This window comes from Cydia pomonella, chromosome 1 (assembly GCF_033807575.1).
Source record: "Cydia pomonella isolate Wapato2018A chromosome 1, ilCydPomo1, whole genome shotgun sequence".
In the NCBI taxonomy this organism is placed as follows: domain Eukaryota; kingdom Metazoa; phylum Arthropoda; class Insecta; order Lepidoptera; family Tortricidae; genus Cydia; species Cydia pomonella.
The window spans coordinates 23882058-23908141 of record NC_084703.1 but is presented as its reverse complement, the minus strand read 5'-3'; the positions used below and the strand labels follow the sequence as shown (position 1 = coordinate 23908141).

General features: G+C 37.4%; 1 protein-coding gene and 1 long non-coding RNA gene across 3 annotated transcripts in view; one reads left to right on the top strand and one right to left on the bottom strand.

The window, feature by feature from the left end:
• The window catches only part of LOC133518194 (protein cycle), a 134582-nt gene that overhangs the window by 64745 nt on the left and 43753 nt on the right, over window positions 1-26084 (bottom strand). The window lies entirely within an intron of this gene.
• LOC133518367 (uncharacterized) lies at window positions 23451-25599 on the top strand. Its single transcript, XR_009799470.1, has 2 exons — window positions 23451-24337; window positions 24684-25599. It is a non-coding gene; the product is annotated as an uncharacterized LOC133518367 (long non-coding RNA).

The following is a 26084-nucleotide window of genomic DNA, read 5'->3' as shown; positions in this document are numbered from 1 at the left end:
AATGCTGAGCTTTCTTTTTTACATGGTTGAATCTTTATTAGAATAAAGTAGGTTCATACAAATAAACAATTGTACCTAGTTGGTTACAAATTCTGTTACTGCAATAATTTTTATCTACATAAAATATACGAACGAAAGTTGAATAAACTATATATTAAAATGAAGTACACAAAATCAGGAATAACATATGACAATATCATTCAACATGGCCTCCTCTGACCTGGACACAGGCCCTCAAACGACGAGCGAGGCCAGTCATCAATAGCGGCACGCACGATTGTCATGTCTAATTCCGTCACTATCTTAACTATGGCCCGCTTGTGGGAGTCAAGATTTGTGTGGGGTTTAGCACAGGCTTTCTCCTCAATAACCTGCCATATGGCCATATCCAAGGGGTTAATGTCCGGGCTGGAGGACGGCCAGTCTTCGTGGGCAATAAAGTCAATTTTGTTCCTTCGAAACCAGGCTTGAGTTGTTTTTGCCTTATGTGCAGGAACTGAGTCCTGTTGAAAGACACATGGCTGGTTTTGAAATAGAGTGTGGCTTAAGGGCTTCACTATTGGTTCGAGAACGGTTTCCTGGTACCCTTTGACCCCAGTTTTCACACCTTTTTCACAGAAATGAACGTGTGTTAGCCCTGAGTATGACACACCCAGCCAAATCATCACATAAGAGGGATCATGGCCTTGTTGCACTCTCGGAAAAGCCGCAATCGCCTCTTGACTGTTTTTGCATACACTCTGTCATTCTGGCGGTTACAACATTCTTCAATGGTAATTTTTTTTTTCATCGGTAAATAGTATTTTTCAGTGGCCATTTTGTGCGTCTCGCTTCAATAGCACGCAACTTCTCTATAGCCTCATAGTCTTTAACCGTCCATAAGCTTTTTGTCGGCGGTAAGCGTATAGTTCAAGGTCTTCATTGATAATTTTTTTTAGAGAGCTTCTCTTCACAGACATCTGTATTGCCAACAACTTTTGCTTCCGGACGGGGTTTCTTGCAATTCTCACCTTCACTGCCTTTATTAGAGCTGGGGTCCGAACGGTGCGTGGTCTTCCAGACCTCTTGCGGTCATCGAAGCTCTGAGTACTATCGTATCTATTAATTGTGCGATAAACAAATTGTTTGTTGATTTTTAGGTTTTCAAGCAACTTCAAAATCATGTTTGGCGGGTGCCCACATTTGTGCAACGCAATTACTGCGATACGATTCTCTTTTAGGCTCCAATTCATTATAGATACGACGAGATAAGCGTTGTGTGGTATATAATTATAGCTCACAAATCCACCACATTATGTCATTTTTTATTTTTTCGGTAGTATTTGTTTTAACGAATAAAGAGGTTGCAAATCGAGTAACAGAACTTAGTAACCAACTAGGTACCTATTTTATTAATGCGACACTAATTTTTACTCCCTTTTGTAAAGAATAATTTTTCACAATCCAGCCGCGTATTCGCGTCTAACGACAAGCCAAAGTAAACAAATAGTAAATAATGATGCGATCTAACTTTTGAACTAATTATTTTACCTTTTCATCAGTGTAAAACAAGCTCCACCTTACAGAAAACCGCAGCCAAATAACACTAGACCCTACTCATAGTGTTCCTGTCGGTGAGTAAGGTTGCTTTGCAACGAGGGGGGGCGGGAGGGTTAGGGTCTGCAACGCGCATGTAACTCCTCTGTAGTTGCAGGCGAACATAGGCTACGGAGACTGCTTACCATCAAGCGGGCCGTATGCTTGTTTGCCACCGACGTAGTATAAAAAAGCTTTCAAATCATGGCAAACTTTTTTTTATTACAAGCTTTGTATTGTATTACATTTTATTACTTGAAACGTTTGTGACAGAACTTATGACCTAACTAAGTATGTAGATATATCATTGTCAGTATTAGGCATTGTGTGTGTATATGTATACCTAAACTAGAACTAACTTTATTTAGGTACTTACAAGCACACCTAAGGACGTAAAATAAAACTTTACTACATACAATAGTATGAATCTGGCATGGTATTATTTGCATCACCTTGAAATGTAAACCAGGTCGGAATATAAGTAAACACTAATGTGGATATTTTTAAAATTTAAATTTTTAGTCGACCATGTTCTGAAAAAATTAAGGGTCGACATAAAAGAGGCGTTATTTATACTGTATGGGCAAAACGTAACACTAAGTACGCATACCTACACTCGTGCAACATATTATAGGTAGGCGTTAATTTTTGCTACATATATCCTTATTAAGTGGACTCAGGAACTGAACTGCTTGCTATACCACCCTTTGTATTCAGAATAAACATAAAAGTATACGTTAATGAGAGATAAATTATATATATACGAGTATACATATATTTTATGACCAAGCGAACGTGCCTCAAACATCGCACTACATTTTCACCATCCCAATATTGATTCCTCAGTAACCCTTTTATTTGGATCTTTTCACAAAACCATAAAACATGAAGATATTCTAGCAGAATTTTGCTAACTGTAGAGGAAAGCGACTACGAACAGAAGTTTCGGTACTCAATCTGTTCATTCAACCATTACAGTCGACCAGTACAAAAATAGTACATTACGATACAAGTGCGTAAAATAGGAAATTCGAAACGAGTGGCGATAAATTAAAACACGACCGAAGGGAGTGTTTTAAATCGACACGAGTTGCGAATTACCTATTCGCACATTTATCCTCATTTTTTGTTATTTGGGAGTTGGTTATATATTTTTATTGACGTACAGTGTGGGCTAGATGTGACCAATTTCAGTTTAGAAAAAGGAAGTTTTAGTTTACTTAAATTGCGTTTAACTTAAACCCTGTTCGTCAGATTTTGTATATGTTGCTTCCAATTGGTACTAGTATCTATATCAATATTATCAATCCCTAATAAAGTTGTTGATTTTATGCATTCTAATTTAATATTATTATAAGTAAGGCTAAAGTCCTGTTTTTGGTGAGGTTTGAATTGGATGACTTTTGTTTTATTTAGGTTAAGTTCAAGATTGTTGGCTTGTAGCCAGTCTTCCGTTTTACGTAGTGTTTGAGTTAATATTGTAGCAGCTTCCTCAGGGTGAGTGCAGGGAAATAATATTGAAATATCATCTGCGAATAACGTGCAATGTACATCTAATATTTTTGGAAGGTCTTTGATATAGATAAGGAATAATAAACAACCCAACCCACTATCTTGCGGGATAGAGCCAGTTACAGGGACTCTGTCTGATTTAACGTATTATGTTAAGCCTGTATCGAAGTTAGTATTTGCTATTTCAACATATTGGAATCGATTTTCCAAATATGTTTTAAACCATTTTAATGTAGAGCCTCTGATTCCTGTGTTATGCAATTTAACTAATAGACACTCATAGCTAACTCTATCATAGGTAGGTTAATTATTATAAGGGGAAGACCAAGAAATATTTATATGAGCCAAGTAAAGGAGCATGTAGAAGCCGTGTCGTATCAGGACACTAAAGGGCTGGCATCGGATCGACCAAGGTGCACCGACAAGAGCCCTGCTCTTAAATTAAAGAAGAATTATTGTGCCTTAAGTGACTCGTGAAACTATGAATGATATCGCAATGGTTAATTTAAGTTTTCTGCCCTAAGTACCTATGAGTATAAGCGCTATGGAATAAATTATGATTATGAGCCAGGCACGAAAATGTTTGATATTCCCATATACTGATACAAACATTTTACATTCAGTGCCGATTTGAATGAACTAATCATAATCATTTACCCCCTGATTCATAAACGTGTATTAAGGTTACGATGCTGCTAATAATCGTTTGTCCCTTTCTATCATACCGATACGTCGGAAATTTCAAGAGTTAAAAGTGGAGTTTCTTTGAGAAAACTCATTAATTTCATTTTATATTATCATGAAATATGAATATGATATTTTTTACGGCTAGTGTAGTTATGTGTGGTACAGTAGTGCAGTAGGTACCTGGCGAAATAACAATAATCTGCGTCATTTCAGTCGACGTCTTACACGTGCCGAGCGTCGCTATCGCTGATTAGTACATATAACGTCACATTATGCAACGGCAAATGCAGCGGGGTGGCAGCGCAATGCCAACTTCACGCGTGTTATCGAAAATGTGGCATTCATAATAATCATAACACTAACAAGGGTTTAATCAATAATTCTAACTTATAGGCAGCTCGTGAATGTCATACTTAGATGTCGGCAAAATATATGAAATAAAACGCTAATTTTTGCTACGATCCGAATATTTATACCTAGGGTACATGTACACTTTATTAAGAGTACGTTTCAAATCACTATACATAACTATCACATACCTTATCGCCGGTCGTACAGGAAAACTACGAGTAGACTGTTATTATTGCGTAACAGTAGCTAGCAGGTGCGGTTAAATTCTTTGAGCATGAAACTCTACAACTAGCTAGACACAGAGGAAGAGGTGTGTTTCGTTTATAACATTGTGAAATTAATTTTATATTGATCTCAGTGCATACCTCTCACAAAATATTTATAATCCGAGTAGGTGCAAGTATGTATGACATTGAAGTTAACTTGATATATTTTTATGCGTAGTCAACTAGGAACCCTTATAGTCTCGCCATGTCCGTTCGCGGCTTTGCCCCGTGATTTATTTTCGATATACCACACATTGCTTTTTTGAATACAGCCTACAAACTTCTAACGACTTTCGTCTCCTCACTGAGAAACAGTTAAAGAAAGTCACAAGAATATAGCCGTTCTTAAACAGACGAAATTACGCTCTCATTTTAAAACTAAAGCTGAAATAACCTGAAACTTGGCATGAACACTAAAGTGACATTATACATTTCTATGTCTCGTACTAGTTTTTGTTGCTAGAAAATACAATACAAAGGAAATAGAGTCAGTAGAAGTTTTAAATACAAAACTTGCTCTCCTTCTATTACAATTCCTAGCAAGGAAAACGGGTGCAGTCGACGTCAAAGAGATGTACATAAGATATACTTTTATTAAGGCGAAAAATGTAAACATATTTTTGACGTCGACTGTACTAGTACCAGAGGGCCTACCGCGAACACCGAAGTTCACATTTTGCGGGCATCTTTGTCTTTTACTCCAATTATGGCGTACTTAATTAGAGTAACAGACAAAGATGCCCGCAATTTGCCAACTTTGACGTTCGCTGTAGGCCCTCAATCATACATAAGTATATGTTACTTAAATGTTCATTGGAGGTTTCATGTTATTTCAACATAATATGCAGTTCTAAAATACTTATTAAACTTTTATTCTACGTGTAAATTGTTGATCATTGATTCACAATATAAATTATCCTTAACTAATCTACATTAACAAACATCAATAATTGAAAATTACACTAAATAATTAACAATGTCAAATAAATAAATCAAACAAAAAAAACATATGGGTCAAAAAAACATCACAACAAAAGTCTTAAATTACTCCTAACCTAAATAATTCCAGCTACCTACACTATAAAGTCACCCCGCGAACCCGCAACCCCCCCTTTGCAAAAGTACCCATGACGCTCGACGGTGCTGACTCACGTCGCGTCCCACACTAAACATTTGCTCCTCTCCCAGGGAACCAAAGTCAACCCATCAGGACTTTTCCTGTCAGAGCGACTCCACTCCACGCCACTTTACATTAGTTAGCCACGCTCCAGACTCAGGCTTCGACACTGCCAAGACTCTTGCCCTGTCTACACCCACCGCATTCTCCAACAAGATCCCGAGCACCCGCTTAACGTGGGTAAAAACCATTGACGATCTTGCCTTACCGGCACCGATGCATCAGGTTTGACAGCCAACCACGTTTCCATAGCATCCGCGGCACAAGGAATGGAAACCTCGCCACCATTTGGAGTTAGAATTTGAGTGGCAAGGTCCACGACTCCAGCCGCCGACGCCAAAAAACCGGTAAGCTCACATGGGAAATGAGGCCAGATCCCACTGGTCCGCATTGAAGGAAACATTCAACAGCGACTCTACTGAATCCTTCAACACGCTGTCCAAGGAGTCAATAAGCTCGGGAAAACGCCAGGCCGGTTCGGTGCGTATAAAGTAGGTGAATCACGGAACGCCGAAAAAGAACAGAACTAGTGACACGTGCGCAGAAATGTTTTTTAGGCTATTCCCCGCACTCAAAAGAAGCTGTCACCTCGCCTCGAAGGTCTCCTTATAAAGTTTGAACCTATTATCATTCTTGGACTATGCAGAGTCGCACCCATCATGGCTTATAGTTTTAAACAGTGGATTGTTTCTCAATTTAAGAACAAGTTTATATATTTTTTTTAGTTACTATAGAAGTAATTTACCATGGTGCCCTAACCACCCGACCCATGGGGAGGTTAGGCCACTTCTGACAGGCTTTTTAAAATCCCTTTCAATGTTGAGACTGATTATAATTGTATAAGTGTTGTGGGTTATCATTGTAGCCAAATATATATGCTAATGATATACGAAATAAAAAGTAGATTTCGTTTAAAAATAATGGTTTTATTACAACTTAAGTAAAAAAGTGCTCAAAGCTTCTAGCGAGGAATGGAATGCACTTCTAGCGAGATCACACTTTATTTATTTACTTAGGTATACAAGAAATCCGTGCACCTACTACTCCTTTATGTCGTTAGTGGATGGATGGGGAAAAATAGTCTAGTTTCTAAGTCGTGATTAACCCCGACACGGGAGCCACCTTTTCAGTTATTCCTAATGCACCGTCTGAGCTGGTCGAACAATTGTATTAGGTAAGTAAAGGCCGAAATGAAATTTTTCCCATGTTGCGTATACCTTACCTATCAATTATTATAATTGCCATATTATTATCTCGATTTTGTTGTAGATTCATACCCTGAGCCATGTCAATAACTTCTAAAATTTACTTATTATTGGTATCTTTGAAATATGGATTTTTCTGTTTGCTTGCAACACGTATGTACCTATCAATAATTTCAGTATATTTACTATATTGCACTGATAGTAAACCGATATTGAAAATTAAAGGCTATATTTTTATTAAAAAAAAAAACGTTATTATAATCTTTTATCGTAATATACCTTATAGAAATGATTGTTAACTTAGTGGATACGTACGTTATTACGGCAAATTATGTTTCTATTATGTTTAAATCAGAATTTCTTCAGGACTCACATGTGAGTCACTGGCCCTGTGGTACTATTTGAGCAGGACCCTGGCCCTGAATGGGATATGCAATAAATGAATTATGAATTATTATTATGGATATTAAGATGTTGGAAAATATTTTTTGATAATTTGATGTATATTAACCATAGTTATGCTCCGACGGCATGACGCTGGTGACCTGGAGTATGGGGCTGCCTTTGGCGGTTTGGGGCGCTAGGTGTGAAGACACTTTTTCCGCGTCCCACTTACCGGGCACCAACGGCCGAGGATATCAAACGACGCAAATACAGTACGCTCGGCAGTGGCTACATATTTGAGCCTTTTGGGGTCGAAACTTTAGGGCCGTGAGGGCCCAGCGCCCGGCGTTTATATAAGGATTTGGCGTCGCGTTTGGTAGAAGCCACGGGTGGGTGCAAAGGGCTGGTCAGTATTTTTCCCAAAGAATAAGCATCGCCATTCAACGGGGAAATGCGGCCAGCATGCTGGGCACACTGCCTGCTGGCGGTGAGTTAGAGGATGTTTTTTATTTGTAGGGTTTTTTAATGTACCTATACTTTTAGAGTAATTTGACGACGCCTGTTGCAGATTTTACAGCTGTATTGTATTGTGACGTAGCCTCTAACTGATTGTGAGTTTGTGTTCACCTGACGAAGCCTGCGGATATAAAATTATGGTACGAGTATGATGGTGGTGATTATGGATATAAATGTTTTTTTGCTCAATGTAGGAGACGTTTTAGATTTTTTGCTGTAAAAATAAGAGTTAGGAGGTCTTAAAATAGTAAATATCGACATATCTGTGGTTGATATACAACTAATTGTGTCAAAATATTTACCATTATGTTAATATCCAGAGAGGAAATGGAGGACTACGTTTGTATGAAAGGGCTATTTCGCGCAGGTCCTCTACTTTCGTCTTAACGTTTTGTGTTGGTTTGTTAGAGACAGAAACACACTGCGGCGGTGGCAGAGGCACTAGTAGTGATGCACCAAGATGCGACTTAACTAGCGTAAGCTTTATTACGTGATTCTAGTTATGAAACATAACCTAGGTTATTATTTTAATTTGACTTAAGTAACATATCGCAATTTAAAGCGTCACATGGCGTTTGAAAATGGTGGGGCATGGCGTATTTGGGCCATAAGAGCAGTTGGTTGGGTTGGTTTGCGCTTATCTCGAAATCAGTTATACTGGTTTGTTCGAGTTCTAACGTTCGACTACGCTCGTCCTGTGATGGGGATTCACGGCTCGAGCAGAGACTGAGGGGCAATCAATTTCGAAATTCGATAGCGACACCCGACTCCAGCTACTCTGTCTAACAAATCTAATAATAAAAAAAACAACTTAACAAAAACTAACCTCATATCCATATATTTACTTGCCACTGTCGCGATGCAAGATCCAGAAAATCCATTTGTTTAATGATGCTATATACAAATGTTACTTATTTTATTTATTTAGAAACTTAATTTTCATAAGTAGGTAGGTACACTTAATACCTCGCTGCTTAAATATATTTACTTCATATTCAGTCATTGCTTTAGGTATGCCGAATGGGTATTTTTATTTTATGAATTATGTCAAGAATTAATGAGCAAATGGCGTAGCAGTATTTCTATTTCTTGTTATAATTAACATATATTTTTGTATAAACAGTTAAACATGTATTAATGGCGTCGAAAATGTATTAAAAATCTTTGAGTAGGTAGGTCAGTTGCAACAATCAATGGATGATTCATGGTCAGTTTCACTAGACTTAAATCTACCAGGATATGGACAGTGATTAGGTGATTACCTTTTGTATTGTTTTCGAGCTCCCGATATTTCGACGCAGTTACATGCATCTTGTTCACGGGTAACTGGAGATAGCGGGTGTGGGCATTTTTATTAGTATTGAACTCTAAAAACATTTTAATGGTAACTACTGGGAAAAAATCCCACCTTTTACCAGTGGTTACTACTACGCCAAAAAGTCTGTAGTTAGCACCAACTCAGTTTGTTGCAATTTTATTTAGCAAAGAGCATGTACAGGGCATCATGAGTTACGAGGTGTCGCCGACCGACCGGGCCGCGGCGGGCCGGGCGCGTAACAAGGTATGCTCATTGTTGACTCGTAGGAAAAGTATTGTATGCAACGTTGTATAAGTGGGTCAAAAAATGCTCGTGGCGTATTCCTTTACAATGTAACTCACGCCTTTTTGACCCCTCTTATACAACTGTTGCATAAAATACTATATTAAACTTTTTTTTCACGTTTTTTTTTTTATTTTTGGACCCATGGTCCAAAAGTTAGAGGATTAACGCATATTTATTATTCTTTCGGAACAATCATTTCCGAAAACATTCACTTTACCAAAAAATGGCTGTTGGAGACCCCTATTCGTTTTGAAAGACCTATCCAATGACAACCCAGCCTATATGGTTAAAGCGAAAAAAGAAAACATTTTATACCCACTTTATGTGTATTCGGGTAAGTTCGGGTAATACCAAAAATCATTTAAAAGTCTCCCATTTATTTCGGAAAGGGATTTCAGTACTATACGCATTTTTTTTTAGCTTTCATAGTTACTCGGATACACCTTACCACAAAAAAGATTATTTTTGTTGTCTTTATTTTACCACTTTGTCGCCATGATTTATTTATATGTCATAGCCGCGGACGGACATTGGACTAAAAAGGGTGATATACCTGTTAACAAAATGTGGGTACTTATTGACTTACCTATCATTGTTCAATCTATTCATAACAGCATGTGATAAAAATCTACGGCGTATATAAACAATTTTCTATTCAACACCTTGGATTCTAAGGTACTTATCCCATTTTCACAAGTCAGTTTAGTAGTTCAGCTGCAAAAAGAAAACAGGCAAACAGAATTAAATATTTTTTTATCTAAACTTTATTGCACAGGTAAAAATGTACAAAAGGCGAACTTAATGCCAAAAGGCATTTTCTACCAGTTAACCTTCGGGCCAAACAGAGATCAAGCAGTAATAGGTGCAAGAAATATTTACAATGTACGAGAATTTGAATATTAAAATATAAATGTTTATGTTAATTAACAAATCAAGTATTAAAAACACAACAACATAATACATATAAAAATTAAAATCTAAATCTAAAAATAAATAAAACTAATCTTAAAATAAATAATTAAAAACTATCCCCCTGCGGCATGGTGCCGTAGATGCTGGCAGCATTTCCTCGTTGTATCGCAATACTTATTCTCTGTGCGAGGAAGCTGCCAGCTCTATGATCACTGGTAGCGTCTGCTATTTTTTTGGCTAATTCCTTAAATAGTGTAGATGCATTCGGACCCCACGGGCCAAGGGTCTCGACGCCAAAAGGTACGAAATCGTATTCGGGGCCGAGACCCCTATATTATATTATGTTTATGTTAAATAACATACTACTTCATCAATTATGGATATATTATATTGTAGTATGGATATCAAATCTATTCTCCGGCTTATAACAATGAGTTTTTCGGAACTTAATGTACGAAATATCATTCGATATTTACCAGTCGCTTTTCGGTGAAGGAAAACATCGTGAGGAAACCGGACTAATCCCAACAAGGCCTAGTTTACCCTCTGGGTTGGAAGGTCAGATGGCAGTCGCTTTCGTTAAAACTTAGTGCCTACGCCAAATCTTGGGATTAGTTGTCAAGCGGACCCAAGGCTCCCATGAGCCGCGGCAAAATGCCGGGACAACGCGAGGAAGAAGAAGGATATCAAATCTATTGGTGATTTTTCCTTAATGTGCAGCAGTTATACATTAATATTATAGTTAAACAAATCAAGCACTAATGTTCAAGCACATGGATACGTTGCTTGTTCGGAAAACCGCAACGTTAGATTATACCTACAGACAACTTCCGCTTTGGTTATCTTCTAAGTCCTATTTCAACAAACCAAAGGCTAACGAAGGCGGTTTCAGAACATTATCGAATTTGATTCGCCCGGAGCAAAAAAGAAACGGAGGGAGGACGTCTATATTTATACATTTTATAACTTTTATAACCTTTCAACAGCAATGAGAACTGGTGACTTTGTAGAGGTATTATAGTACGAGGGGTGATCCAAAAGTATTGATAATCAGTATGAAAGACACATCACATGTTTAAAAACATATTTTTCAATTTAGTCTCTTAGTAAGCTTACTCACATAGACCACCGTTTTCTAGACCTGCGATTCATTAAAAAATAAATATATTTTGTTTACCCTTAAAAATGCCTTCACGGCGGCCATTACTTTGCTATCATCATATTTTTTTATTTGCTTCTAAGATGTTCCTTTTAGCCGTGGAAAGCAATAAAAAACGCTGGGGGCTAGATCTGCCGCATATGCGGGTTTTCTGGCAATTTGAACCCTGCATGACGTATGTCTACCACTGCAACATCAGCCCTGTAGGGGGGTCTTTTGTTCTGCCGTTATAACATTCTAGGCACCCAACTAGGGAGACATTTTTCATGTGTAATTCATGCGGTAAAGTTTTTTTGAATACTACTAAACGAGGTCCTCGTGAGCTCAACTAGATGCCTGATTCTATTTGCTAAGACGAGATCCTGATTTTTTTGAGGTTTTCTTAATTAAGAGTTGAGGTTTTCTTATTTCCCAGGTTAAACTGCTTGCACCAGCGTGCAACTGTAGAATACGGAGAAGTAGAGTCCCCAATGGACACATTTTTTATAAACAGAAGTACTTAGTAACGGCGCTCACTTCAGTTTTCTTCATTTCCGACTACTCACGAATAAATGATTTTATCTTACTAACAGATATATAAATTAACTTTCTTAATCCACTTAAATTATTATCCATTAAATCATCATTACTTTTGGATAACCCCTTGTATATTTGTATTAATGAAGTCTTATTTATTTAATTCAATCGACGCTTTTACCCGTAGCTTCCGACGTGTAAACGAAAGGAATGTTTTAAAGTACCTTGAGGTATATTCATATGAGGTATATTATCGCAAGCAAAAAGCTAATAAATATGAAGCTGCTCACCTGCCTTAAACAAAGGTTGTATCTGCCACTGACAGTCTTATTCCAATGTCCTCTCACCCTCCATCCCTACGTACACTGTTTAGGATATTCAATTGTGACGTGCAATGCTTTGTGTCGCTTGTACACATTTAAATGTACATTTCCTAAACTTATATAGAGACGAAGCGGTACGATTAGAGGTTATTTAGAGTTATATGAAGTGTTAGGTACCAAACCGAGGCAAATGTGATCGGAAGGTGAATTAAATTAACATGCAATACCTTACGGGAGTCAATGGCGTTGGCTCTATTTTAAACACTACATGGCGGAACGGAAACGGTAGGCACATCTACGGGTCTTATGTAGGCTGTTTATTTGTGCATCTACATATATCTTACAATGATATACCCAGTACAGTAACTAAAATACAATAATAGACGACTGTAAAACATTACTTTAAGATATTTTAAGTTTAAGTAGAAAAATCGGCCAAGTGCGCATCAGGCCACTCGTAATGGAGGGTTTCATACCTAAATTCTATATAAAAAGCCATACCGGCAGAAGGGCGTTTTTCCTGGCACTTGCATCCTTTTAATAAGAAGATACGTTTTTTAAAAGCCAAGATTGTTGTACATACGAGTCTGATATCAATAAAGCCTTATCTGATACGAATAACTGGATGGTCGATAATAACCTTCTCATCAATTTTACTAAAACGCAGTATATGCAGTTTCATTCATACGGGGCAAAACCGCCAGATATCAATATCAGTATTAATAATATTAGGCTACAAAAAAGTAATGCAATTCAATTTTTAGGTTTATACATTGACTCGTCACTTAACTGGAAAGAACACATTAACTCGATCTGCTTAAGGCTTGACCGATTCATATTTGCTTTGAGAAAGCTACGGCAGTCCGTATCTCCTGAAGCAGCAGTTACAGCTTATCACGGGCACGTTGCGTCCATACGGACTCATCCTATGGGGTAACTCAGTGGATGTTGAAAGGGCATTTAAACTCCAAAAGAGATGTGTTCGAGCAATAACAAATAATCGGATTGGAAGTAGCTGTAGACCACTATTTAAACAGCTGAATATCTTACCATTAGCCTGTATGTATATATTGAAAATTTGTTGTTTCGTCAAAAGTCATCCAAAATACTTCGTTAAACGCTCTGAAGTGTGTTTAGGTAATTTAAGAATGCAATATATAAACCTTTTAAACCAACCTCGCTGTAGGGCTAACATCTATAAAAGAAACGCCTACAACATGAGTATAGTAATCTACAACAAGTTACCAGACCAAATAAAAACACTTGAAAGTCCCAAATTTAAACACACCCTAAGAACCTGGCTGCTTAATCACTGCTTTTACAGCGTTAGTGATTATATTAATCATAATAATGATGTAGATCATAATTAGGGGTACAATATAATGTTAGGCATCATATTATTATTTTCTTTTAATGTTTATTACTCTACTATACTACTATATATGTAAATAATTTCTCTAGTTGTCAAATTGTCCATTGTTATGTATTATTTAATGTTAAATTAAGGTAAATTAAGAATGTGCTTATTTAATGTATAATAACTTCACAATGTATTTGCATGCTGTTTGCATACAGCTGGGAAAGGTGAAACTATTGTATTTACACTAAGACATGTACACTACCCTTTTCTGCAAATAAACTTTTTTATTATTTTATTATTATTTATTTATGGAAAAACTCATTAAGTAGCTGGAAAGTATTTATAAAGATTTCTCTCTTGATTTCATATTTTTTATATGGCCGGTTCAGTTCTGAAGTTAGAGAGAGGAAAAGGGGGTCACATTATTTGCCACTTGCTAGGGTATACTAACACAAAAGCGGCCAAGTGCGAGTCGGACTCGCGCATGAAGGGTTCCGTACCATTTAAGACGTATTAAAAAAAATCTACTTGCTAGATCTTGTTCAACATTTTACCACTTTGGACACACATTTTACCAATTTGGAACTGTCTCTCGCGCAAACTATTCAGTTTAGAAAAAAATGATGTTAGGAACCTAAATATCATTTTTGAAGACCTATCCATAGATACCCCACACGTATGGGTTTGATGAAAAAAATTTTTTTTTAATTTATTGACGTATTAAAAAAAAACTATTCACTAGATCTCGTTCAAACCAATTTTCGGTGGAAGTTTGCATGGTAATGTATATCATATATTTTTTTTTAGATTTTTCATTCTGTTATTTTAGAAGTTACAGGGGGGGGGGACACACATTTTTTCACTTTGGAAGTGTCTCTCGCGCAAACTATTCAGTTTAGAAAAAAATGATATTAGAAACCTAAATATCATTTTTGAAGACCTATCCATAGATACCCCACACGTATGGGTTTGATGAAAAAATTTTTTTTTTTTAATTTTTATGACGTATTAAAAAAAAACTACTTACTAGATCTCGTTCGAACCAATTTTCGGTGGAAGTTTGCATGGCAATGTATATCATATATTTTTTTTAGATTTTTCATTCAGTTATTTTAGAAGTTACAGGGGGGGGGGGGACACACATTTTTTCACTTTGGAAGTGTCTCTCGCGCAAACTATTCAGTTTAGAAAAAAATGATATTAGAAACCTAAATATCATTTTTGAAGACCTATCCATAGATACCCCACACGTATGGGATTGATGAAAAAAAATTTTTTTTTTAATTTTTATGACGTATTAAAAAAAAACTACTTACTAGATCTCGTTCGAACCAATTTTCGGTGGAAGTTTGCATGGCAATGTATATCATATATTTTTTTTAGATTTTTCATTCTGTTATTTTAGAAGTTACGGGGGGGGGGACACACTTTTTACCACTTTGGAAGTGTCTCTCGCGCAAACTTTTCAGTTTAGAAAAAAATGATATTAGAAACCTCAATATCATTTTTAAAGACCTATCCATAGATACCCCACACGTATGAGTTTGATGAAAAAAGATTTTTTGAGTTTCAGTTCTAAGTATGGGGAACCCCCAAAATTTATTGTTTTTTTTCTATTTTTGTGTGAACATCATAATGCGGTTCATAGAATACATCTACTTACCAAGTTTGAACAGTATAGCTTTTATAGTTTCGGAAAAAAGTGGCTGTGACAGAATCGGACAGACAGACGGACATGACGAATCTATAAGGGTTCCGTTTTTTGCCATTTGGCTACGGAACCCTAAAAACGATCCATATATGTAGCCAATTAATTTGAAAACTTAATAAACATTTAGCCTTGGTCTAACTCATCCAACAGATATGCTTGAAATACCCTATCATATTTACCTCTTATCACATAACGAAATTCCACAAACACTCATACAATTACCAAAAATCATAGTCGTTTTGTCCTATCTATTGTAATATGTAAAAGAACCTAAAGAAACAGATGCACCAATTCCATTAGGGCCAAAAAACTTTTTATTGCCTAATCAGAGCATGAACATTCCTAGTATTTTTTTTAATGGAAATAATTTTTTCCCATTTTTGATGTAGATATTTTAATTCGATTCAAAATATACATGCCTGTGCAGCGTTGGCTAAAATGAGTTAACTATATTTGTGACAAATTATACATCAAAGGTGAAATTTTTTAACAACTGCGTTACTTTTCTACAAATTTTATTTGTTTATTAAATTGATACAATTAAACTTACTAACATGTAAATTGTAATGCTTATAATTATCTCTTATAAAGTTAAATCACAGATAATCCGTTTCACTGAAAATTCTTAATAGTATATCACTGCGTCACCAAAGTCTCAATTACAAAACTTAAAGTATAGACCTGGTATACTTCTTCGTCGGCAAACAGATCTTGAAACTATGACTGGGGAGGACTTGTGGGTCTCGGCCACACTCAATGGCTGTGAGTTTTTGTTATGTGTAGTGTATATTAAACCTAGTGCTGCAGATTCTGACTACATGACATGGTTCTGCAAAGTTGAAGACTGTACAAATTTAATTAAAAATGCCAATATTGTAATCCTAGGAGACCTCAATTTAAATAGTGTTACTTTGAATGTAAATAATTATTATAACTATTTTTTGACATTTTGTAATTTATCGTAATGACATTGTTAATGGTAAGGGAAGTAAGTTAGACGTAGTGCTTGTTTCTGAATGTGTGGGAGCTGTGAGTGTATGCGCAGCATCTGAAGGCTTAGTAGAGCATGCTGATGTTTACCATCCCCCACTGGAAATCGTTGTCACCACGGCGCAACCTGGAAGGGCTACAGTGATCGAGCCAAGTAACATAAACCCGATCACCGACTGGAATTTTGCAAAGGCTGGCTTTCCTATGTTGTACGACCGAGTCACCAAGGTTGATTGGAGTACCGTGCTGGCTGAAAAATGCGTAGACGGGGCGGTTGAGCGATTGTATGCTTTATTGTATAGCTGTTTCGATGCATGCGTTCCCAAAAAGAGTCGTAGTAGGAAAACTACCAGATAATATCCAACCTGGTTCTCCGCGGACATAATCAAGGATTTAAAGAGGAAGGGTGATTTGCACAGGCAGTGGAAAGTCTCAGGTGACTCGTACGTATATAGTCTGTATAGTGCACTTAGGGCTGGCATAAAAAAAAGAGTTTCCGCAGCGTACGATGCCTATATTTATAATATTCAGCTATGCCTAAAAACGAACCCGAAATCCTTTTGGCGATATGTGTCCAACCTACGAAACAAAGGCGGATTCGAGTCCAGTATTACTTATGGGGACCGGATGCTTAGTGGTCAGGCAGCGGCGGGGGCTTTTGCCGACTACTTCAGTAGTGTATTCCTCCCCTGCGAGCCAAAGCTAAGTGCTGAATTAGCAGGTACTACTGGCAGTGATCGTCTCATAAGCATATCTGGGTTTTCCGAGTGTGAGGTGGGACTAGGAGTAGACAAATTAAAACCGAATTGTGCGCTTGGTCCGGACATTGTCCCCGCGTTTATAATTAAGGCATTTAAATCCCAACTTTCGGGTCCTTTAGCCCATGTGTTCAATCTGGCGCTCAAGTCTGGCACCTATCCTCATAGTTGGAAAACCTCGAGAGTCACTCCAATTCTAAAGGCGGGGGACCAGTCGCGAGTCGAAAACTACCGTCCCATCGCCATCCTGAGCTCATTTGCTAAGGTTTTCGAGAGTGTCCTGCACTCTAAATTGTACACTTTAGTTGATCCTTATTTAAATGATGCACAGCATGGGTTCAGGAAAGGCCGCTCCGTCAACACAAACCTTCTCTCGCTCGTAAACCACGTCTCGGATAAACTGGACGAAGGATGCCAGGTTGATGTTGCATACCTTGATTTCAGGAAAGCATTTGACCAGGTTGACAACGATATCCTTTTAGAAAAAAGCGGCCAAGTGCGAGTCGGACTCGCGCATGAAGGGTTCCGTACAATTTAAGACTTATTAAAAAAAATCTACTTACTAGATCTTGTTCAACATTTTACCACTTTGAAGTTTTGAACACACATTTTACCACTTTGGAAGTGTCTCTCGCGCAAATTATTCAGTTTAGAAAAAAATGATATTAGGAACCTAAATATCATTTTTGAAGACCTATCCATAGATACCCCACACGTATATGTTTGATGAAAAAATTTTTTTTTAAATTTTATGACGTATTAAAAAAAAACTACTCACTAGATCTCGTTCAAACCAATTTTCGGTGGAAGTTTGCATGGTAATGTATATCATATATTTTTTTTAGATTTTTCATTCTGTTATTTTAGAAGTTACAGGGGGGGGGGACACTTTTTTTCACTTTGGAAGGTTCTCTCGCGTAAACTATTCAGTTTAGAAAAAAATGATATTAGAAACCTTAATATCATTTTTGAAGACCTATCCATAGATACCCCACACGTATGGGTATGATGAAAAAAAAAATTTTTTTTTAATTTCATGACGTATTAAAAAAAAACTACTTACTAGATCTCGTTCAGACCAATTTTCGGTGGAAGTTTACATAGCAATGTATATCATATATTTTTTTTAGATTTTTCATTCTGTTATTTTAGAAGTTACGGGGGGGGGGGGGGACACACATTTTACCACTTTGGAAGTGTCTCTCGCGCAAACTATTCATTTTAGAAAAAAATGATATTAGAAACCTCAATATCATTTTTGAAGACCTATCCATAGATACCCCACACGTATGGGTTTGATGAAAAAAGATTTTTTGAGTTTCAGTTCTAAGTATGGGGAACAAAATTTATTGTTTTTTTTCTATTTTTGTGTGAAAATCTTAATGCGGTTCATAGAATACATCCACTTACTAAGTTTGAACAGTACAGCTCTTATAGTTTCGGAAAAAAGTGGCTGTGACAGAATCGGACAGACAGACGGACATGACCAATCTATAAGGGTTCCGTTTTTTGCCATTTGGCTACGGAACCCTAAAAACTGTCAGCAGTAGGCTTTGACCCATCACTCCTTCAATTGTTTGCCAGCTACCTGAAGGATCGTAAACAATTCGTTCGGCTCGGTTGCTTTGACTCCGATCTGTACCCAACAAGATCTGGTGTTAGTCAGGGATCCTTGCTAGGGCCCTTTCTCTTCACTATTATGGTGAATGATCTTTCGACCTGTCTGGTTTCCGGTAAACTTCTATTATATGCCGATGACATAAAAGTCATGGTAGATATCAAAACCCCGTCAGATTTCCAGGACATGCAGCATAACCTGGATGCGATATATCGATGGAGCGTTAAAACCCGCCTTTCCCTTAATGTGGCCAAGTGCCATGTCATGAGTTTCACCCGGGCTAGGCTGGGCATACTCTCGAACTACCTCATCGATTGCAAGTCTATATCCCGCACTCATTCTATGAAGGACCTGGGGGTGCTCTTTGATCCTGGTCTTACATTTCATGACCATATGACCACGCTCTCTGGTTGCAGAAGGGTTTAAACGCTTGGGGTTTGTTACACGTAACTGCAAGGACTTTAAGCATGTTGGTGTCTTCAAAGTTTTATACTCTGCTCTGGTACGATCCAAACTGGAAGCAAGCTCGTGCGTATGGAGCCCATACGAGACGACCTACATGCTTATGCTTGAGAAGGTTCAAAAATGTTTTCTGCGTACTCTCTTCAAGAAAATGTACGGGTACTATCCGTTCATGTATCCGACGGCTTACTTGCAGGGTGCGCTAGGATACAATGCACTAGCGACGCGCAGACTGTTCGACCAGCTGGTAACAGTGCTTCGTATCCTGCGCGGTCGTCTGGACTGTCCTGAGTTAGTTGGCGAGGCATGTCGACTATTTGTCCCAGACGGGCGTGCCCGGTTTCGTGCTGACCGCCTGCGCCTCTTCGCGGTCCCTCCCGCCCGCACGGTCTCGCGGCGCAACTCGCCCGTTTGTCGAGCGTTGCACACGCTCAATAAGCTCGCTGCTGTGCAACATTCCTGCGATTTGTTTGCGGACGGCTGGACGGTTATTGAGAAAGATTGTTTAAAAATATGCGAGTTACTGACCTGATTTAATTATTTAAATGTTTAAATGTATTTTATGACATGACGTGTAGCTTATTTTTATTAGTATTTTTTAACATATATAATTATAATGACCTTAGTTATAAGAAATGTAATGTCTTAGGCTAGCCCTGCATTGTTACATTTTGTGGTTACTTGAATAAATTGAAATTGAATAAATTAAAATGTCCTTAAATTTTTTGATAGAATCTTCCACTTTTGATGAAAAATAAGTACGTGTGAAGTTAAGGCATTATGAATAATTAGATGCCTACGTATTACTGAATATAATATAAAAATCAGAGGGACACTAAAGTAACGCCGTAGTAAGCTCAGTAACACAGTTGTATTTTCTTACGTACAATAACCTCGTAATTTTTACACAGATCTGGTAAAAAGATAAAAACAACATAAAAGTTATATAACTTGTTATGACGTAACTCAAATACTTTCAAAAACTAACAAATCTCAGAAAATAAAAAAAGTTTACATTTCAATATTTGTTTGCTTGCTAAAGGCTCGTTGTTAAAGCAGTCCTTGTAAATTTTTCATCATAAGAAGCAACGTGTGCGTATTTTGGTTCCAATAACGTATTACGAGTACCACCTTTAAAAAAAGGACTTTATAAACAGCTGCGTTACCGATGCAACAATTGCGTTGCTGTTATAATTACACGGTGTAGCAGTTACGCATTTGTAAATATCGGGCTTAATTGCAAATGATTACTAAACAAAATAACAAAATGCAAATATTTTGACACTGATAAAACCGATACATGACTGTAATAAACACACTGCCCTCTCTCAACGATTGTGATGCGACTCATCCGGCTGGCGTACTCCCCCCATGCTATCATTCGTTATAAGAGTTACAGCAAGTCGTATATAAAGGAGAACAAGAAAATTTAATTTACACACTTTAAGGTTAATTTTATGTAGCAACGCAAGGTAGTTGTGATTTTGTTCTTTTTTGGGGACACGGTCTAAAATATGTTTTATTCCATTAAACGTTTTATGATAAAAAATATCTATTGACATTATAATAAGTATCAAACCTATATTTTTCATAGTGGTATTCAAGAAAAAGATGCGATTTTTCTGCTCAATGTAGCATGACACTCGTGCACAAAGACAGTAGTATTTTGTACGAAGAACTACTGCGTTACTAAGTTTGCTAACTTTGTTACGATAAATTGTGTAAACATAATACAATTATATCTTGTTTTCTGCATTTGACCATAATGTTACATTTCGAAATTAGTATACTTTTAGTACACAAATTCGTACCGATTCCCTTTAATAATTAATAATTAACATTCTTTCGGAGAGACCGCTTTTTAGGCATTCAAAAGTATTTTGGTCCATTTACAATCCCATTGCGGTTGAGGGCACTAAAATATATGGACGTATGGACTAAAAGCCAATATAAAATCTAATGAGGTACCTATAGTTTGTATCATCACGATGACGCGCAGATTTATCAAATCTAGCCTTTAATAACATGACAATACGAGTCAAGGCACGCGTCCACGTGAATGACACGATGTCTACACTGTACCACGCAATGACTCCTCTATCCAATGATCGTAAAAACTTGCGTAATATGTATAAATAAATAACTTCCACAGATTTAAATTAAATTAATTATATTTTATGATTGGATCATATTCAATTTACATACATACATAAAAATAGGACAGTCTTATACAAATCGACCTAGTCCACCTTGTGTTATGGGTACTCGATTATGATATATAGATAGATATATATAATATAAATATGTAGTTGTATAGAAAACATCTATACTCAGGAGCAAATAACTGCATAATTCCCAAAATTATAACAAATTTAATGACCGTCCTTAAAATCGATCAAGACTTGGGCTCCTGTGGGCTGCAAACTGTAGATATAGAGCATAGGTAGGTTTCCACGAGACTGTAACGTTAGTTACGAATTCTTTCGTGTGTTCTTACATAAATTAAGCAAATTTAAGTATCCAGATATCGCTACGCCAGACATACAGACACTTAAATTTGTTTAATTAATGTAAGAACACACGAATTGGTAGCGTCTCGTGGAATTACCCAGGTACAAAAGACCCACACACAACATACAAACCACTCGGTACAACGTCAATAGTATAAATAGATGAAATGATTGCTTGTCTGGGCCAGATGCACGGACACGGAGCGGTCCCGAGTGAGCCAGCCAGTGCGGCTCGTCGGCTGGCGGTGCGACCGACAGCGCCGCGGGGCGCCGGCCCGCCGACCGGCGCCCGGCTTGCGCCACGACAACACTCATACGATTTTTCTATTAATCCGTATTCGACCCACAATTCAAAAAACTTATTTAATATTGTGAATGATATTGATATCATACATGGCGAAAATCCCACCTAGCGGCATGGCATCGTTGCGCCGTGCGGCATGGCGGTGGCGCAGCGTGACGTTTTGTATCACCTACACCGAGAGCCGCAGCGTGACGTTTTGTATCGCCTCCACCGGGTCCACGTCCACACCCGCGCGCCGATGCCCCGCGCGGTGTCGTGTGCGCACTTGCGCAGTCTAGGCGGATTGCCTACACCGTCGTACGAGGGTTCGTCGCTTGACATCGTCAAACAGACACACTCCAGCGTGTGACCCTGCCTATGAAGCCGATGGTTCTGGGTTCGAATCCCGGTAAGGGCATTTATTTGTGTGATGAACAAAGATATTTGTTCCTGAGTCATGGGTGTTTTCTACTTATATATTATCTATATACGTATGTATATCGTCGCCTAGTAATTACCGATAAGTACAAGCTTGGCTTAGTTTGGGGCTAGGTCGATCTGTGTAAGATTGTCACCAAATATTTATTTATTTATTTTAGTTCCATTACACTAAATAGCACTGTTTAAATGCAAATGCTTAGTTTTTACATGAAAATTAAGAAAAAATGCTTTAAGAATGCTTGTAATATTTCAGTAGTTCCTCGTGTAGTAGTCAATTCCTTGTGGAATCCATCATCAGAACTCGATCTTGACAAAAATGTTGATTAAAAACCTTGCTGAACAAACTCAACGAAGGAGACATCGCTAAACGTGTAATACGAGTATGTGTCGTTGAGGTGTTCCGTTCTGGTTTTCATCAGCAGTTTCACATTATCGCTTGTCACTTTTTAAAATGTATTTGCTTGATTTGTTGATGAAGACCAACGAAGACACAAAAATCACCATAATGTATGGCAATAAGATTTGAGAAGTTTCCTCGTGTCTTTATGAATCCCATCATCAAAACTAGATTTTGCCAAAAATTTGACAAATCTATGAGTATATACTTTTAATAAAAAAAAAATGATTCGGTTGAGTAATGACGGAATTCTGAGGTAACAACCATGAAAAATAAAAAAGCGGCCAAGTGCGAGTCGGACTCGCCCATGAAGGGTTCCGTACCATTTATGACGTAATAAAAAAACTACTTACTAGATCTAGTTCAAACCAATTTTCGGTGGAAGTTTGCATGGTAATGTATATCATATATATTTTTGAGATTTTTCATTCTGTTATTTTAGAAGTTACAGGGGGGGGGGACACATTTTTCACTTTGGAAGTTTCTCTCGCGCAAACTATTCAGTTTAGAAAAAAATGATATGAGAAACCTAAATGTCATTTTTGAAGACCTATCCATAGATACCCCACACGTATGGGTTTGATGAAAAAAATTTTTTTTTTAATTTTATGACGTATTAAAAAAACTACTTACTAGATCTCGTTCAAACCAATTCTTTGTGGAAGTTTGCATGGTATATCATTTTTTTTTTGACTTTTCATTCTGTTATTTTAGTAGTTACGGGGGGTGGGGGGGGGGGGGGGGGGGGGGGGTGGACACATTTTTTCACTTTGGAAGTGTCTCTCGCGCAGACTATTTAGTTAAGAAAAAAAGATATTAGAAACCTAAATATCATTTTTGAAGACCTATCCATAGATACCCCACACGTATAGGTTTGATGAAAAAATGTTTTTTGAGTTTCAGTTCTAAGTATGGGGAACCCCCAAAATTTATTGTTTTTTTTTTCTATTTTTGTGTAAACATCTTAATACGGTTCATAGAATACATCTACTTACCAAGTTTGAACAATAGCTCTTATAGTTTCGGAAAAAAGTGGCTGTGACATAATCGGACAGACAGACGGACATGACGAATCTATAAGGGTTCCGTTTTTTGCCATTTGGCTACGGAACCCTAAAAAGTCCGTACATTTACCGATTTAAGAGCCCTCCTTTCGGAATTTTGAAGTCAATTAGAAATGTATCAAGCAAACTTACTTTACACCTAAAATATTGCACAAGGTACACTTAGCAAAATAGAACCCTGGGTCACCAAGCCTTGGTACCCACATAAAATCGACAAATAGTAAAAGATTATTTACGATTGAATTTTGACATCACTTGGACAGAGTTGGGCGTTATGTAGATAAGGTCAACTCGGCGAAGACCGTCTGCCGGCGAAGGCCGTCTAGCAAGAATTACAGCAAATTCTGTACAGCTACGAGGATGGCAACACAATTTACGTAATGATAAAACAGTTCTAGTACTTATAAATTTACACAGATGGCGCTACCTCTAGCATGAAGAGAAAAACCGGCCTTTCAAGTTTAGTCAGGTTGGCAACTCGTATTGGGAGTACAACACGCTGTCGTTAAATTTTTTTTTTAAGTGATTAAACTGAAGTGTTTTTAAGATCGATACAGGTCTTCTTCTTCTTTTCGTGTCGAGGTTCCCTTTTTTTTTTTTTTTATACGATGGAAGCCCAATAGGCAGCGGTGTTGACAGCCCTGGCTGTCGCGTCCCTCAGATCCAGCTCCGAGCAGTGATGCGGGCATGTGGGGCACGCCAGTAGATGTGCCATGGTTTGCGTTGCTGTGTCGCAGGTACATTGAGTCGAGGAGCTACGGAGCAATCCCCATCTGGCCATATTTTGCTTGCAGCGACCAACTTGGGACCTGAGCCTGTTTAAGGACTTCCAAATTGACCAAGGTTCTTTATGGCCAGGCGGTAGTTGCTCCAAAGCCTGCACGTACACGTCTGGTGGAACAGGTAAGTCTATTCTTTATTAATGTATTTATATGAATATTATATTACAATAACCTTAAACTGGTTATTTCACGAAGATATTTCTGGTGGAAAAAAACTAACCTCAAAATGTAGTAGTGTCGAAGTCCGTCAAAAGTTTGGAGGCTAATATCGTCATACGGCATATCTTCTTCTTCTTCGTCTTCACCGTTTTCAGAAGTTGCCAACCTTTTCTGTATATGTTTTTTTTTATTTATTATTGACCGTAGCGTTAGCGAAGATCTACGTTTTGACTCGGGCATTTTGCATCCTCTACAGGTCGCAACTCTCAACCGATTCTCGTGAAATTTTGTGGCCAGATTTTAAGATTTAATAGACTTTTTTGTCGATCTAATTTTAGATTTTTTTTTTAAATGTAGAATTTCATAAAGAACTTAAGCGCCAATAATGTCTATGGCGCTTATGACTATTATGAGTTTAACTGTGATAATGATATTTATCATTTTTACATTTTCTAAACTTAACGCGTCAACAGCTCACAGAGCCACTAGTATATAATATATAGTTAACTAGTATACTTGCTCAAAATGTGACAAGAAAAGGTCGTGGACAATGGACATACTTATAAAATTCTTGATAGAGCAGTCGCCATGGAATTTAAGATCGTGAGACTAAAAATGCCATATCTTAAAGGTGAAAACAGTAAGGGACCAACCTTGGTCAGCTGTTAAGCATTTTGTGTCTGTCTACCTCGAAATAGTTTATATGAATCAGCAGTTTATTTCACTGATGAATGTTATCACTTCCATTTCAATGCAATATACATTTGCTACTTTTTGTGGTATTCTTGGCCTCAATTTTTAAGAGTACTTAAATCAATACTCGTTTAGTATTTTACTTAAGAATTGTATTGATTAAAATACATTTGTATTGATCTCAATGTTTGATCTCATTGTTTTATTAATACTTACCTGCGTGTTTTCGACCCCTGTATGGCGATGTATGCCGGTCTTACCTGACATACGAAACTTTGCATGAAATCAGCCATAATAAACCCTATTCTTGACATATTAGAGTCTACATTCAGTTGTTATTGTAGTTCGCACTCGTACAAACATCTATAATTACGTAGGTTGCCTATGTGTAGGTAAATTCGCCATTAGACGATCTTAGCCGACATTGGCGCTGAGTTCGTCCATTGCAATGTGTTTTAAAAACGAGTGTTTATTTCACTATCCGATGCCTTAAATGAGAATTTGGCAAGTTTAATTAGAAACCAACGAAATATTTTATCAACTAATTTCAGAAAATTTTACTTTCAGGCAACAGGATAGCTAAAATTTGTCAATTAAGTTCTTTTTAAATAAAGTATGCCGGTCTTCGCCGAGTTGACCTTACCTAATTTAACTTTATATTAATTGTGAT